This window comes from Brachycentrus maculatus, unplaced genomic scaffold (genome assembly GCF_059751285.1).
Source record: "Brachycentrus maculatus isolate JH-2025_06_01 unplaced genomic scaffold, ASM5975128v1 h1tg000757l, whole genome shotgun sequence".
NCBI classification, from domain to species: domain Eukaryota; kingdom Metazoa; phylum Arthropoda; class Insecta; order Trichoptera; family Brachycentridae; genus Brachycentrus; species Brachycentrus maculatus.
In genome coordinates, this window is record NW_028281487.1 from 434,268 (window position 1) to 450,925 (window position 16,658).

Genomic DNA, 16,658 nt, shown 5'->3' on the forward strand with positions numbered 1-16,658 from the left:
AAATGTATATTTAAATGCCCATCGAATCAAATGTCACATCTATGGCCCACTATTTTTTTTTACTACAAAAAGACAAAAAAGAATTTTTGCCTTTTTTTCCAGCAGCAGTCATCGGATTCTACAAGTAATCATTCAATCAAAGTATAAAAAACGAAAACAAAAAAAATATGTTACATCACACTTTTCATTTTCATACATACTTCTCCGTAGGGGTAGGCAGAGAAAATAGAACGCCACACCAATCTGTCTTTGCAAACAATCCATGCCTCTTCCACATTTATGCATCTCCTCATACATACCCGCCGACTATTCCGACTTCGACTACCTGACCACTAAATATTTGAAATACTTGACATTGCCAATTTTTCTTGGTATTCCTATGCTTCTTCTACCATTCGAAATTCACGTCATAAATTGATTTTACTAATTCTCTCTTTCCTCATTCGATGCATATGCCCAAATTATTTTAACACACCTTCGTTAATTTTATCGATAATGTTTATCTCAGCTTTGCATTCCTTCCTTAGTTCACTATTCGAACATCTATCATACATCGTTTTGTCGCACATTCTTCTGAGAGATCGCATATCGACTGCATTCAGTCTACTTTCATCATTCTTTTGCCAACTCCATGTTTTACTTCCATATATTAGAGTTGGAACCAGGATTCCGTCGTGCACTGCCAGTTTAGCTTCCGCTTATAGGCTGATATGATCAATAATATTTATTTTTCCACAAATTTAAATTAATGTAAAATGAAAACATTATATGTATTTTTGATAAGATTTGATTATCTCGTTCATCTCATGCATATTTCGGTCTCAAAGGATCGAGGAATAGCTAAGACATCTGCGCATGCGCCACTTGTATGACTACATCTGCGCAGAAGAAAGTTTTCTTTCTACCTAGTATGCTCTCTGTCGCACTCGCGGGTCTCTGCATATCTCCGTCCCTGTCCACCGGTCAGAGAATGCCCGCGGCGCGCCGGGTCTACTTTCACTCTCTGCGCATTCCCAACAAAACGTGGTTGACAGCTTCGGCTTTGAAAAATTATGTATTATTATGAAAAGCCGTTCGTAAAAAATCGCATGGCAACTCGCGTTTATTTGTTGATGGCTTTAATTCATGTGTTTTCAAATCGGTAGGTCTCGGTTGACGTAATCATAATTAACGGCTTAATTAGTTGTTCATAGAATGATCGAGATTCTATCGTACTTTTCTTACTCAGTATAATGACGTGAATATTTTGAATACATTGAAGAAGTAGATATTTCTGTATTTTCCGGCTAGACCCTTGATTTTTTCAGTAATATTTATATTTTTAGAAGATCTTAATTGAAACCATATTGAACTCTCTGAATATGTTTTTTTTTATTCATTTAATATATTTACATTTTTATTTGTATAATAATACATTTGAATCATTAATACATATGGATAACTTTTATATTTCGATTCGCTGTGCCTCTCCATAAAAGAGACCGTGCTCTTGTGCTTGGAGAGGGACTTAAACTCGTGGTTTAATGTTATATAATAAAAGAAATAATAGTTTTTTTGTATATTTTTTCAAGATTTAAATGTATAGAGCTTTAATTTTTATATCATCTATTTTTTTAATTTAATGAGTTTATTGAAATGTTTGATTTCCAAATATTTGAAGTTTTGCTGAAATTGCTTGGTGTTGCACTTTGGAGTAGAAAAATCGTTTGAGAATCTTGATTATATATATATTTTTTAAATTTAAATAGTTGTCACCCTTTAGTATTTGAAAAATTGCATTTTTTTTGGATGGATGGATTTTATATTTGGGATTTGAAATTTTTTAAATAATAATTCTGTTGGATAAACCTATGTTTTTTTTTAAATAACTTTAATTATGGTTTTCTGTACTATTTTCACTGAGTTCAGTATGTTGTTGTATGAGCCTCTCCATGCAACAATGCCATACTGTAGTAGTGAGTGTACGATAGCATAGTAAACTCTTTTTAGTTTGTCGATGGTTACTATGTTTCGAATTCTAATGAATATATGAATATAGTTTTGCCTGAAACTACATCTAAAAAGAAAGCAAGCAATGAACCCTGTACGACCAATGACATTGCAATTTTAATGAGTCGTTTTGTTTCGTCTTCTGACATTTGTATTTCTTCGAGGGCTACTTATAGTTTATCAATTTCGCTAGTTCGGCTAGTTTGGTCAGAATATCAGCATTGGCCCTTGTTAGTCCTTCTACTTTTTTATTTTATTATTATAACCCTTATCCGCACCTAAGGGTGCATAGGGTACTGCATCAAATTGAAGCAGTGTTATCTTGATCATTACTTACATGAAGGCAAGGTGGTCACTCTTGCGCTTCAGGAACCAGTCCAGGGTAGTATTAAATGTATATAAATATTACAGTGTTAAATCACTAATATTTATTTCCCCCCCCCTGGGAATCGAACCCGGGACCTCCAGCACGATAGCTAAACACGCTGACCATTACACCACGGAGGCGGACAAATTGGCCCTTGTTAGTTAGTTAGTTGCGTTATATTACTTGTCTTAAAGTGTAAGGTTTATCCAACTTTTTTACTTTAAACCTGCGCCTTAAACGCGAGCTTTACATTTTGCCAGAGCCATACAAAAAGCATAGTTAAGTAAAGCAATAATTTTATTTTATATTATTTTATTTGTTCGGAAATTGTACAGCTTAACATGAAAAAAAGCAAATAATAAAAAAGTTACATTAACAATAATAAACATAACATTAACAAAAAAGTTACATTAATAAAAATAAAGCCAAGTAAACAATTCCACATTTATGTTATAATAACTATTAAAACATTAAAATAAAAAAAATGAAAAAAGATTGGGAGTGTGTGTGTGTGTGTGAGAGAAAGCGAGTAAAAGGATAAGGGTATGATATAAAAAATAGATTTTGCAGGAAGGAAAAGGAAAGGAGAGGAATGAATGAGAGTGGTTAAATGATTTTTTTATTTAATTTTTATTTAATTTAAAAATATTATGAAGAAAAATTGCCGTCTTTCCCTTTTTTACTTTGATTATAAAACAAATAAAGAATGAGATAATATCATCACTTTAGTATATGAATTAAAGAAATATGTAGAAGAAAATACACATTAGAAATTAGGATCTTGTTCTACTTATATGTAAGAAACACATTATTCTTTTGATTCATTAACGAATGAGATAGATTTCTTCCAGACTAGCATTGTCTCGAGAAACCAAAAATCAATTAATGACTTTAGTTCAAACCATTTGAAGCAAGAGTAACACAAGAATAGTTTTAGATTGGAGAACTTGCCAACTAGTGGAAAAACCGTTTGTATATTAAAAAAAAATTACAGACAAAATATGATATCAGCACACCCGCCAAGACTTATAGTCTTAATCAATAAAAAATTGCCGTTTTCAAGGCAGTAACGCTTAAAATATCCACTTTTATGTTTCCATTGTAATATAGGTGGCACTGAGACATAATCCCCTGGTGGCGAATTGAATAACTAGGATTTCGGAACATCAGTATGTCAAATATTACCAGAATAGATTGTAGCCAATGATATATTATAATGGTTTTGTATTATTTAGTATACTTCTTGTAAATAATGAATTATCTTTCTATTTATCTTTGATTTACTGACTTAACCTTTCACTGGTATAAGAGGCAAGAAATTACCCCTCCTTCTAACTTCTATTCCTTAGAATTATATACCATAACTTGTTTAAAACAAATACAATCAACATTGATGTTTCAAAAATAGCCATATTGTTGGAAGTAAATGAACTTTAGTAGTACTTTTTTGGTACTTTAAAGTGCCAAGGAGTTAACGGACATAAAAATATTTAAATATATACACCATACTTTATTGAATTTGATGAACATTTTATTTGTTTTTACAAATTTATCGCTTATAACAAGACCAAATTAAAACTTTTAAGTGAAAGTAAATTTGTGGGAGTTTTTAAAAGTGGGTGTTTTTTTGCTGAATATCCTTATTAAAATATAAAACATATACAAAGAGACGAGTACCTACTAGAAAGCAGAGTTTTATTTATTTTTTATAAATGTGAAAGATTCCAGTACTGTGTTTAAATATGTACAAATGGTATATTTAAATACTTTTAGAAATAATTACATTGGAAACACTTCCACCGTGTTATGATGTGATGTTATGACAATTTTTGTCCAAAATAAAGGCCACTTTAAAACCAAAATGATACAATTTGAAGAAGAAAAAAGTATAGTAAGAATGTTAATAAATGTCATGTGTCATCTGAGTCTTACAATAACGTAATATTTTCTAAAAAAATAATAAAAAAACTCAAAACATAACAAAATGATGTCCATCTTTTCTCCTATATTTTTAATTATATGGCTTTACACCTATCATAAGTCCATTTTTTATTTGAACTCCTACGTATATATAAATATATAAGAAAATCTTAATACACGGTGTAACGCAAACAATGTCCCTCTCCAAGCACAAGAGCTTAGTCTCCTTATTGGAGAACAGCGTAACTTGTATTAATATATCGCTCACTCCTTTCAACAACGTCATATTTAAAAAATCGTAAATTTTCAGTTGTGCATATTTTTGAAATGCCCAAAAAATGTACTATATCCCAGCAAAAACGGCATATTTTTAACTTAATATTTACCCGCTACAGAGTAGAAAGTGTTGTTTTCATTTTGAAGAAAATGTTTTGTTTAATTATTTTTTTAAATATACTGATTATTTTTCAAATGGAAAAAAAACATTCATGTTTTAACTAAAAAGATGTGTTGTGCAGTAAAAAGTTCAATAAGTGGCTTTGTATTTATTTTTTATACATTTCATTTTTTATTTTTAAATTTTAAAAACGATTCCTGAAAAATCAATTTTTTTAAATATGACGTTGTTGAAAGGAGTGACGGTATGTTAAAAGTAGAAATTTCTAGCGAATGAAATAAATTATGAAATGTTTTTTGCAACATTGAATAAATAAAAAAAATTAAACACAATCTGACCATTAAAATCGAAGTAAATATTTATTTATGCAGAGGTTTATAGGACAAAACGAAAAACTGTTGTTACAAAAAAAATTATCATGGTTCGGGCATTGTACCTTGGATACCTGAACGTTGCAATCACTGCTGATGAGACAAAGGTGCGCTCTGTTTTACGAAAGAAAAAAAACACAAAAAAACGTGCTTAGAATAATTGATGTGTATGTTTGCATGGAAATAATAATAAAACCAATCCATGAACAGAATACTGGTAAATGAGTATGTATGTATCAAAGTACAATCATGATTTATTTATTTTTAAAGTAATCTGGTTAAAATGAAACATAAATACGAAAAAAAAACTCATTTTTTAAACTAGAAAAAAGTTATTCTTTGTTGATAAGAATTTTTAAGAGTGTGTCAATTTGATATGAAACATGTATGTGGAATTCTTAGAATCCTAGGCCTTACAACCTGGCATTTTGGATTAAATTGTCGTCTAAATTGAGATAACAAAATTAAAAAATAGCTCCTTAGTGGAGAAGCCTAGATTTGTGAATGGATTTGGACACACTCAAAATGTTGTGACTAATATAAATAATTAGAATTTTGGAAGTCGCAACTTAATTTTCTCTAAATCCAGGTAACAAAAATAGGTTATTGAAAGGAAAGGAGCTAAAAAAATATATGAAAATAAATTTTCCATGTACATTTATTCTAAAAAACAAAAAAATATCTAATAGACATTCTCTAAAAAAATTGGGCGTGAACAAACATGTGACATCTCCGTGAATGTAGTGACTTAGACGAATACTGAGCCTTAACGAATACTGGGTCTTGAACAGACATACGGCTCGATAATGCCGATATTTACTAGAAAAGATGATAATTAATGAAAAAGCTGGGAACCAGGGGTGAAGACAGGGCTAATCTATTTTTTCAGTATAGATTATTCATGAAAATATCAATTTTCAAAGGCAATCGTAAATAAGCATTTTTAATGCATGTATGTACTTGCATGTTACACACATATATAAGGTTAGTATTGTGTACATATATGTAATTTTAAATATGAATGAAGCATTTAATTATAATTTAATATCGTGAGAACAATAATTACGATTAAGATACTAGGGGGAGTGGCAAGAGGCCAGACAGAAGAAAGTATTAAGGCTGTCATCACACTGAGCAAAAACTGACTTAATTTATTCGATTTTCCTCATAAATAATAATCAGTTGTCCTCCCACTCATTTTTTCAAATATTTTTTTCCTAGACGCCCATAGCGATTGGTTTCAGAGAGCGCCTTTCTACATATTTTTGTATGGTTTATTTATTCACAAATTGCAAAACAAATAATAAAATTAATGATTTTAATACTCTTGTAATGTAATTTCTGTTGTTCAAATCTAGTGCAATCAACATTTCAAATTAACATTATTTTTTTTATATATCACCACAGCTGAAGAAGAATACAGAAGTCTGGGCTTTTCAGGGCTTACGACCGTCATAGGTTGGTTTAAGTGATCACTTTTTACACGTGTAACATATACCAATTCTACCCATGATTGACAAGCACACTAATCAAATTATAAAAACTTTAAGATATATTGATCAAACTCCTAACACAGTATGCGAGAGTTCACTAGAAGCATCTATGGCGGGGTGAGGAAAGTTTTTATTAAGCAGGGGCTTTTTCCATTTCTTTGTTATGTCCAAATCCTGGAATATAGTATATTCACATACTTGAGTAACGCTAGAAAACATCATTTTTATTTTAGCTTTTAATTTGACCAGTTAATTTATTTACAACAATTTGAGTGTGTCCAAATACTTGTTCACTAATCAGGATTATCTCCACTTAGAAATTATTCTTATATTTTTGTATTTTTTTTATCAAGATTGTAAAATAAGTATTTGGACACACTAAAATGTTGTTTATATTGTATGTTATTCTAACAGCATACATTTTGCGAACACGCCATAATAACTTCGACCACTGTGGGCGTTGACTTAGTCGAGGTAGGTTCATCCGTAAAAGAAGCGTGTATTTGTACATTACATAATGTATTTTGACAGCTATTCAAAGCGGACAAATGGTGGCGAGTCATAAAAAAAAGAGAAAAATACTGTTCCCAAAAGAGACGACATCTCGCGAACATTAATAATGCCATATTCCTCCGGAGAAATGACTTGCAAATATATAACCGAGTTTTCACTTCACGACGCAGTTTGACTTGAAAACATAGTAAATACATATAATTTTACAAACATAGATTACACATTGAAAAATCGACCGCAAGTATGGAAAATGTTATTGAAATACAAACCATGATTAAACTTTAACTCGGGAATTAAATTGATATTTAACTTTTTTTTTAAATGTTAATAATATTAGTATAAAACCACTCACCGAGATTTTTATGTCTACCGGTTTCGGGTCGTACCCGTCTCTTCGTCAGGACAATCACTACCACAGCATGCAAACAATACTACCCTTCACCACCATAGCACCATTTACACACATAAAACTACACACAATGTTTAACACATGCGATTTTTGGTCGACCCAAAGACCAACATGCACTAAAGGTTTCAGCACAAACATGCGTTACGAGCCGAGATTAAACATGCACTAGGATTCAACATATTAATGAACCAGCTTATATACTCGTAGGATGAAAGGAGTGGCTGGGCAAAAGGGCGCGAAATTTAACATTTTTAAACCAATTGTCTATCATTACTCTGAGGATATTAATTTTAGTGATTTTGTCAATGTTTGTTTTGTTTGTTGTTGTTTGTTTTTGTCCGACCCATCATGACGTATGGAATCGAAAGTAGAGCAGACACCGCTGCCACAAAAAACGCGCTTAGAGTGTCAGAAATGAAGACTCTGAGAAGCATAACAGGCAAGAGTCTTCGAGATAGATTGAGAAATGCCAAGATCAGGGAAATATGCGAGATCGAAGATGTCGTTAGGTGGGGAAGGCAACGAAGAAGACAATGGTATGCGCATGTGAGGAGAATGGAACCATCCAGACTCCCCCACATCGCATTGTACGGCCAACCCCATGGTAGACGACTCCCGGGTAGACCACCAAAAAGATGGGCCGATAGCTGGGAATCGACGTCGCAGGAGGCTAATCCCTCTTAAAAACAGGCCGCAAGGCCTATAATAATAAGAAGAAGAAGAAGAAGAAGATTTTGTTAAATGGAATAGAAGTAAATTGTCTACATTATATAATTCTTCTTCTTTAGTTCCTTTTATTTCCACTGCTGGATAGCTTCTTCCGTATTCTTCTATTTTTTTCGGTCTTTTGCTGCTTGCAGCCAGTTTTTACCCCCCACAGCGGCTTTTTTTGAGCTCTTTCGACGCCTCTTTTACTCTCTCAAGGTCTCCATCTTAAATCAAGAAGGGTCTATCTCGTGGGGTCTTGTCTCGCAACATGTCCTGACCATTGCCACTTGAGTCTTGCTACGCGATCCATGATATCCGCTATTCTGGTTCTATTCCTGATTTCTTCATTTCTGATTATATCTCTTAGGTTTTAATCAAAAATGGATTCTTCAATGGATTGCTGTGTGCATTTGAGCTTCTCTACGCTTTTTTTTCCCAGAGACATAGTTTCTGTTGCATATGTATTCACTGTTTACATTATTACCTATTGTTGCATTATTATTATTGATTGTTATTTCATAGTTAAAGTCCATATAATATTGGCCCTGTGGTGAGATTCCATACAGAAATTAACGATTTTACTTTGAAATAAAACATTAAAGGCAAAGTTAAAGCTATCTAACTACGTTTTTTAATTATTTACGTATGGAATCCAAGCTTTGAACTTATAATCTACCCTTAGAATATCTCAGCAATTCGTAATGCATCTTGCTCCCTATATTCAATACAGATAGGGGATGGAAGATACAATACGTACAAATATACATGTGCTGCGAACTAAATCGTTAGTGGATCAACCAATCTATCGGGATTGATAAAACTGATTAAGTAAAAAATATTAGATAATAATGCTTGCGAGGTTTTGATTTTAGGCAGATTACTACCGTGGATAATGCAATGGAACGATTCAGGACATAAAAGTAAGCGTTTTCGAAACGTGGAGCACTTCCAACGATTTTATAACGACCTACACTATATGAATATATTGTATTGTATAATAAAAAGTCGTCGTACAGATTTTTACGGTAGCAAACATGAATGTTAAAAAAATAAATACTGAAAATGAACAAAGGAAAGTTGTCTTTACATTTTTAGAATATGCAAAACCGTACGAAAGACTTTTTAAAAACATGTTGTAATTTATAATAGTTACAAAATATCTTTTATTTTTATTTAAGAATTAAAAAAACCTAACTTGATTTTTCCAAGAGAACAATTGCCAAAGCGTTGTGGTACAAAATTAAAATTTGTTTTCATACCAAATGTTTTGGGTGAGTTCAAATCCTTGTTCACAGCTTAAAAATAAAAGTAACTTGTCAGATTACAAGCTGCAAAAAAAATCAAATTTCGAAAACGACAATTGTTTTCATCTTCTGGTACAAATTAATTTGTACCAGAAGATGAAAACAATTGTCGTTTTCGAAACTAGTCGTAAATAAAATAAAACTCGATAAAGTGGATTTTTTCAAGTGTTTAATTTTAACAAAATGACGGTGAAATAAATATGACTGTTATTAACCATCTGATGGTATAAAAAAATCGTGTTTCACACTTATCATTAAATTCAATTGTATAGGTAATATATAACATATATGTTCCTTCGTAGGTACGACATTCAGTCCTGACACACTGAGTTTAACTATAACAAACGATGCAAAGTATCAGATTGGTCCCTAGGGCTTATGTATATTTTACACGATTTTAATTCCCATGTTGCTAATTGACATTTAAACAGACGAGCGAATTAATTGAAGAACAAGCAACTCGGAATGAATAATGGTCTCATTCAAATGTTTCAGTGTTTAAGGTACATATCTAACATACGTTCAAGCATAGCGTCCACACGTAAATCAGCTGTGCCGTGGACATTATGTGACTATTAACGGCTAAATGCTGGAAAAACGACAAGTCTTTTCACTTATACATTTCAACGAAACAAGCGTGTTAAGGCAATTTCAAAATGCGATGTAAATTTATTTCAGAGGATATTCATTGCTTTTACAATATTGTCATAAAAAATAACCTACATTTGAAAAGGAAAACCAGATCAATGGGCTATGATTTATTTATCAATGACAAGATTACCGAAGTTTGTCATGTTTTGATGAAAGAAAGGCATAAATAAATAAAAAATAAGTATTGCCAAAAATATATTTCAATTCTTTGATGTACCAATGCTGCAGTAAAATATATTTGTATTCAAACTTGTGTACGGGTATATTTCTAAAGAATATAAAAAAGACCAATGTAGACGACTCCCGGGCAGACCACCGAAGAGATGGATCGACAGATGGGAATCGACATCGCAGGAGGCTAATATCACTCTTAAAAATAGGCCATAAAACCTACACTATGCCCAGTTTACTTTAGCGGTATTAAAAATAATGGATAAAATTGATTAGACAAGTTTGTTAACAAACATGAGTGTATTTTGTGTACTAAAAGTAGTGTTTTTTAAAGTGGTATTACACAAAGTGAACGATGAATATGGAGAGCGTTAAACATAAGTGAAACATAAGTTAATCTGGATATATTTTGTATATTAAAAGCATTGTGTTATATGTAACATTGTGTATAACATAACTTTGTGTTATGGTAATAAAACACTCTCTTTATCATCCATTGTTTACTTTGTGTAATACCACTTTTTTTTAAAGTAAACAACTGATGGTAAGGAGAGTGTTTCATTAATCTAAAAGCTATAATGGTATATATTCGACGACTCATTAAATATATTGGTAACAAGCTTTTAAGAAGTTATTATTTCTGAATCTGTTCTGATTTGTAGTGTACCAGTAAACTTAAATACCTTCATTAATAATATAAAGTCAAATTTCCTTCTATGAAAATAGAATGGTTACCATTCCTTTGATATATTTTATTCGCATACACATATTTTTTTTAATAATAATCTTCATGACTTCATATACGTAAACCTGCGTTAATTATATATACTTTTGTTTTAAATTACGTGTATTAACGAAGGAAGAACTTAATTAAGTACATAAAATGTTTCAATCAGGACAACCTTAAGACTCAGTGCTTACTTATAGAGAAAGTAATTTTCAGTAGCAAAATGGCTCAATCGCTGAAGATAATGTTATTCGGTTAATGTAGGAAATTGCGTTGCTAAAATGTATCCGTTTCACATATTATTAACAGCGGAAAGTTATAAAAAAGTCATGTAACGATGCTAATTTTAAATTATATTCATTGTGCTCTGAGGTTATTTTTTTTATATATTATATTAATTATATTTTATGCATGTGCATTTTCATGAATAAAGCTAATTATTTATTTTCTGAATGATTTCACTTTTTTCTCATTTATTTTGATTGCTTATTATTATACAAATTTGTTTATGTTGAAAATGATTAGATTAGAACTTTTCTGTCTCTGTACAAATTCATATGTACATGTAAATGTATATATATATATATATATATATATATATATATATATATATATATATATATATATATATATATATATATATATATATATATTTATATATATATATATATATATATATATATATATATATATATATATATATATATATATATATATATATATATATATATATATATATATATATATATATATATATATATATATATATATATATATATATATATATATATATATATATATATATATATATATATATATATATATATATATATATATATATATACATATATATATATATACGTAAAAAAACTCAGTACGATGAAAAGCAATACAAATTCGGCTATTCAAATCAGAATTGTGATTCAATCAAAAAAATACACTTACCGATGTTGAACGATGCCGCAATGTTCTATATCTCTTTCTTTTCATTTCTTGAACACTCACTTAATATTTTATTTCACTTTATTATTTCAAAACACCGTGATATTCATCGTCTCACTGATCATTTGATTTTCCATCATTTTCAAATTATTCTAACACTTTCACAGCTATACGCCCTTTAAGGGCTGACATGAAAACAATGATTTGAATTTGATTTATTGAATTATGGTATCATTTTAATTCAAACCATTATTCTCCATACATCTGAAACAAATAAAGAATATAATTATAAACTACACACACACAAACAAATAATAATTAACATGACCCATTAAATTTATTATAACTGACTAACCAACTCCAATTATACGAGTTATTTTTCAAATTACATATTTTTTAACATCTCATTAAAGATGAAGAAGAATATGGAAGTCTGGGCATTTACGGGGCTGACGACCCCATATATAAAGAACTTCCAAGTATTTGAGTAGTGAGGTTGTCAATAATGGGTAGAATTGGTGAATGTTCACTTAAAGCAGCCTACGACGGTCATCAGCCCCTGAAATGCCCAGACTTCCATATTATTCTTCGTCTTTGATGAGATGTTGAAAATAATATAAAATATAATATAACTCCTATAATTGGAGATAATCCAGATTTGTGAACAAGTATTTGGACACACTCAATTTTTTTTTTGTTGTACTCAAAAGGTTAAAAAATATCCAAATAATGATTGCGTAAATAATGAAACCCCATTGATTGTATGTGCTTTTGTTGTCAACTGACACAATTGCTCATAAATGGCTTCCTTATACGTTTCATTTTATGTAATTTGCAATGTAATTCATGTATTATTTATAATATTACGTAAGTGAGTAACACGTCAGCACTAACATGTCATGTTTACAAATTTCTACAATATACCTACTAGAATGAAAACAAAAGAACAATGATATGGTTATTTAAACTAATAAAAAATAGCTACAACAAAAAAAAATGTTTATAAAAATAAAGTTAACTTGCAAACGAAAATTGTTATAAACCAATTTTAAATCATTAAAGAATATTGAATAACGAGGTGCATTGTTCTATCTTAATTTAAGTCATAAATTAATACATTGGAAAAATAAACGCTATTGTCCGCCTCCGTAGTGTAATGGTCAGCACGCTCGGCTACTGTTATGGAGGTCCCGGGTTCGATTCCCAAGGGGGGTAAAATAAATATAAGTGATTTTTTCACTGTAATATTTATTCAATATTACCATGGACTGGTACCTGAAGCGGAGGGCTGATCACCCTTCCTTCATGTGTAAACGATCAAGATAACACTGCGTTTATATGACACAGTGCCCTATGCACCATTGGGGTGCGGATAAGGGTTTTTATTATTTTATTTTATTATTTCAATCTAAAACAGTTGTATACGACTATTTTTGGTATACACAACTCGAAAATTTCGGAACTCATAGAAACATTGATCAATCTCATAACACAGTACATGTGAGTTCATAAAAGTCATCTGTGTTGGATTGTGAAAAGCTTTTATTCAACAGATACCCTTTTATTTGTATGCAAGATTCGAAGCTAGCGTTGTGCAAAATTCCTTGAATTTAACATTCACAACTGTTCTTCGTCTCCGTTAAGATACTAATACAAATCATGACAAAAGTTATTAGTAGTTTTTTTTGACGGACTGTGGTATTTTTTTTATACACGACACATTGTATTAGCGAGAAAACGCTGAAATATCATCTGAATTTTTATGGTCCCCATTATTTACCCCTTCAACTAAACTAGTATTCCCTTTCAGATAAAACAAGCATTAGAATTAGATTTCATGTTATTCATGAATAATATTTCATGTTATTATAACTTCTCAAAACATTTTGTGCACATATCACTCACTCCTTTCAAGAACGTCATGTATCAAAAATCGTCAATTTTCAGTTTTGCATGATATCGAAATGTCCAGAAAATGTACTATATCCCAGCAAAAGCCACATATTTTTAACTTAATATTTACCTGCTACAGGGCAGAAAGTGTTGTTTTTGCATTTTGAAGAAAAGGTATTGTTTTATTATTTTTTTAAATAAACTAAATAATTTTTCAAATGGAGAAAAAACATTCGAGTTACAACGAAAAAGATCTGTTGCACAGTAAAAAGTTCAATTAGTGGCTTGAAATTTATTTTTAAAACATTTTATTTTATTTTTAAACTTTAAAAACGATCTCCTGAAAAATCAAGTTTTTTTATATGTATGACGTTGTTGAAAGGAGTGAGCGATATGTTATGATTTGCAAGGAAACGTTGCATCATATGGGAAATAAATATTGATTTATCGATTTAACTGGTACAAATTTATTTCAATACAAATCGTATATCATTGTAGCTATATAAATCAAAACAAGATCCCTTGTTAAACTCCCGATTTCAAACGATTTATACAAGATAAGAACGAGACCATTCCGTTTTCACTAATCGCACGGATTTATTTTAAAACCATTTTAGTAATTTATTTTGTAAGATAAAATCATTGTTAACTTAGTGGTTTGGTAATATAACGCTATCCTTATCGTTCGCTTTGTGTAATAAAACTTTAATAAACACTTATTCGTGACTACCGGTTTCGGAAGAATTATTCCATTGTCAGGTCATTAAAATAAAATTATTTTACTTTTTATTTATACACTTTTTTTAACCGGTTTCGATGAGAACCTTGTCATCCTCAGAGTTAATGTACTAAAACATTGAAATACTTATAAAATTATTACGGTCTGATATTTGTACAAAAAAAAATTGTAGAAAAATAAAATTTAGAAAGAAGACAAATGAATCACAATGGAAATATTTTTAAAGGGGGACTTTATGTTAAATTTAGCTGGTTATTTACCATGGGTAAGTCTTTATAAATTATTATTCTGAAACCGTTAGTCACGAATTAGTGTTTATTAAAGTAGTATTACACAAAGTGAACGATGAATGATAAGGAGAGTGTCATTTTAGTAATCAGCTCGCCAATATAATCCACGATTGCCTGAAAATATTTTAATAAATTTAGTAGATATATATATTTATTGCCATTTAAAATTCCGCCTCCGTATTTCTGTGCTTAGCACACGATTGCGACATGAATGGAAACCCAGGTGCGATTCTCAGCGTGAAAATAAGTGGTTATTATTATATTTTAAATCAAAATATTTGTTTGACTGGCATCCGAGCCATTTATACTGATTGATCGTTATGTATTAAAGTGTTCAAGAATCAAGGTAACAGTGCATTAATTCAATGCAATATCCTGTGCACAAAAGTATATTTGTGATTAAAGCATATTATATTCCAATGGAATTATAAACACGAGATCTTGTAGGTAGATTAAGCTTTATTTTTTTTTATTTCTTTTTAAATGACAATACATTTTAATGTGTACTTAAATATTGATTATAATTAAAATGAAACATCGTTTTAAAATCGCTGTAAATATTTTATTATAACTCAATTATAATGTCTACCGGTTTCGAAGCTAACCGCTTCTTTATCTAGACTTAGTGTTGAGCAGTCTTGAAAAAGAAGCGGTTTGCTTCGAAACCTGTAGACATTATAATTAAGTTGTAATAAAATATTTATAGTGATTTTAAAATAAAGTTACATTTTTATCATAAAATGCAAAATCATAAAGTTAGTGCTTGAAATATAAATTATATAAATATTAATTATTTAAACTTTATGTAATACTTATATTGATGTTACAAGCATCACTTTAAAATAACATAACCAATATTTAAATGACGTTATAAAACTCTTTAGAGTTAAGAGTAATTTGGCAAAAATAAAAGTTTGTTTGTTTGTTGTTGAAAGTAAGACACATTGTTTAATGTTATAGAAACAGTATAATATTTCGAGAAATAAAAATACTTTGTGTTCTGATCCACTCACATTTTTATTAACCAACTAGTTTCGGCAACAGGTTGTTGCCGAAACTAGTTGGTTTATAAAAATGTGAGTGGATCAGAACACAAAGTATTTTTATTTCTCTAAATAATATATCAATATGATCCACAGAGTTAATGCTTTCAATATTTAAAACATTATAGAAACAGATTTATATTTTGGCTGATATAAAACCATAATTTTTCCTAATGGTTTCCATTGCGTTAGTACCTATCTTTGCTTCTCTGGCAATCTCGCGAAGAAGTTTTCCGGGCTAACTATTATACAAGTTTATTCAAACAACTAAAAATAGGTTGCAAACGTTAAAATCCAACATTTTCAGTGAGAGGAAAAAAATATCAAAAGTTTATTTTTAGGTGATCAAGAACTTTCGGGACCTCCGCCTCCACTCGTTTGTTGAACAACAAACGAAACGAAAGGAAAACAGCTGAAGACGAAAATTTACGTCAAAAAAACGAGCTATAAACTAATTTTCACATCACACTGTACACAAGGTTACTTACAGTATATTTCGTGAATTGAAAGAAGCTATAATCGAAAAAAGTATATTATTGACTGAAAACAGACCGAAACATTTTATTATAATTAATGATTATTAACCATTACTTATGATTATTATTAACGAAATTATACAATATGATTAGAAGTTTCAAGAATTTGAGTAGTGTGGTTGTCATGGGTAGAATTGATGAATGTTACACGTGTGTTAAGTGATAACCTAAACCAGCCTATGATAAGTCTCTTAA

The 16,658-nt window shown here is 30.2% G+C and overlaps 1 protein-coding gene across 2 annotated transcripts in view; it reads right to left on the reverse strand.

The window, feature by feature from the left end:
- The window catches only part of mol (dual oxidase maturation factor 1 mol), a 167,560-nt gene that overhangs the window by 112,434 nt on the left and 38,468 nt on the right, over nt 1-16,658 (reverse strand). The window contains exon 2 of one of the 2 annotated variants that reach the window (XM_088275023.1): nt 11,966-12,226. The gene's annotated coding sequence lies outside the window, so the exon portion shown is untranslated. Of the gene's footprint in view, nt 1-7,402; nt 7,629-11,965; nt 12,227-16,658 lie in introns of those variants that run through there. The other variant, XM_088275026.1, reaches the window with a different exon arrangement.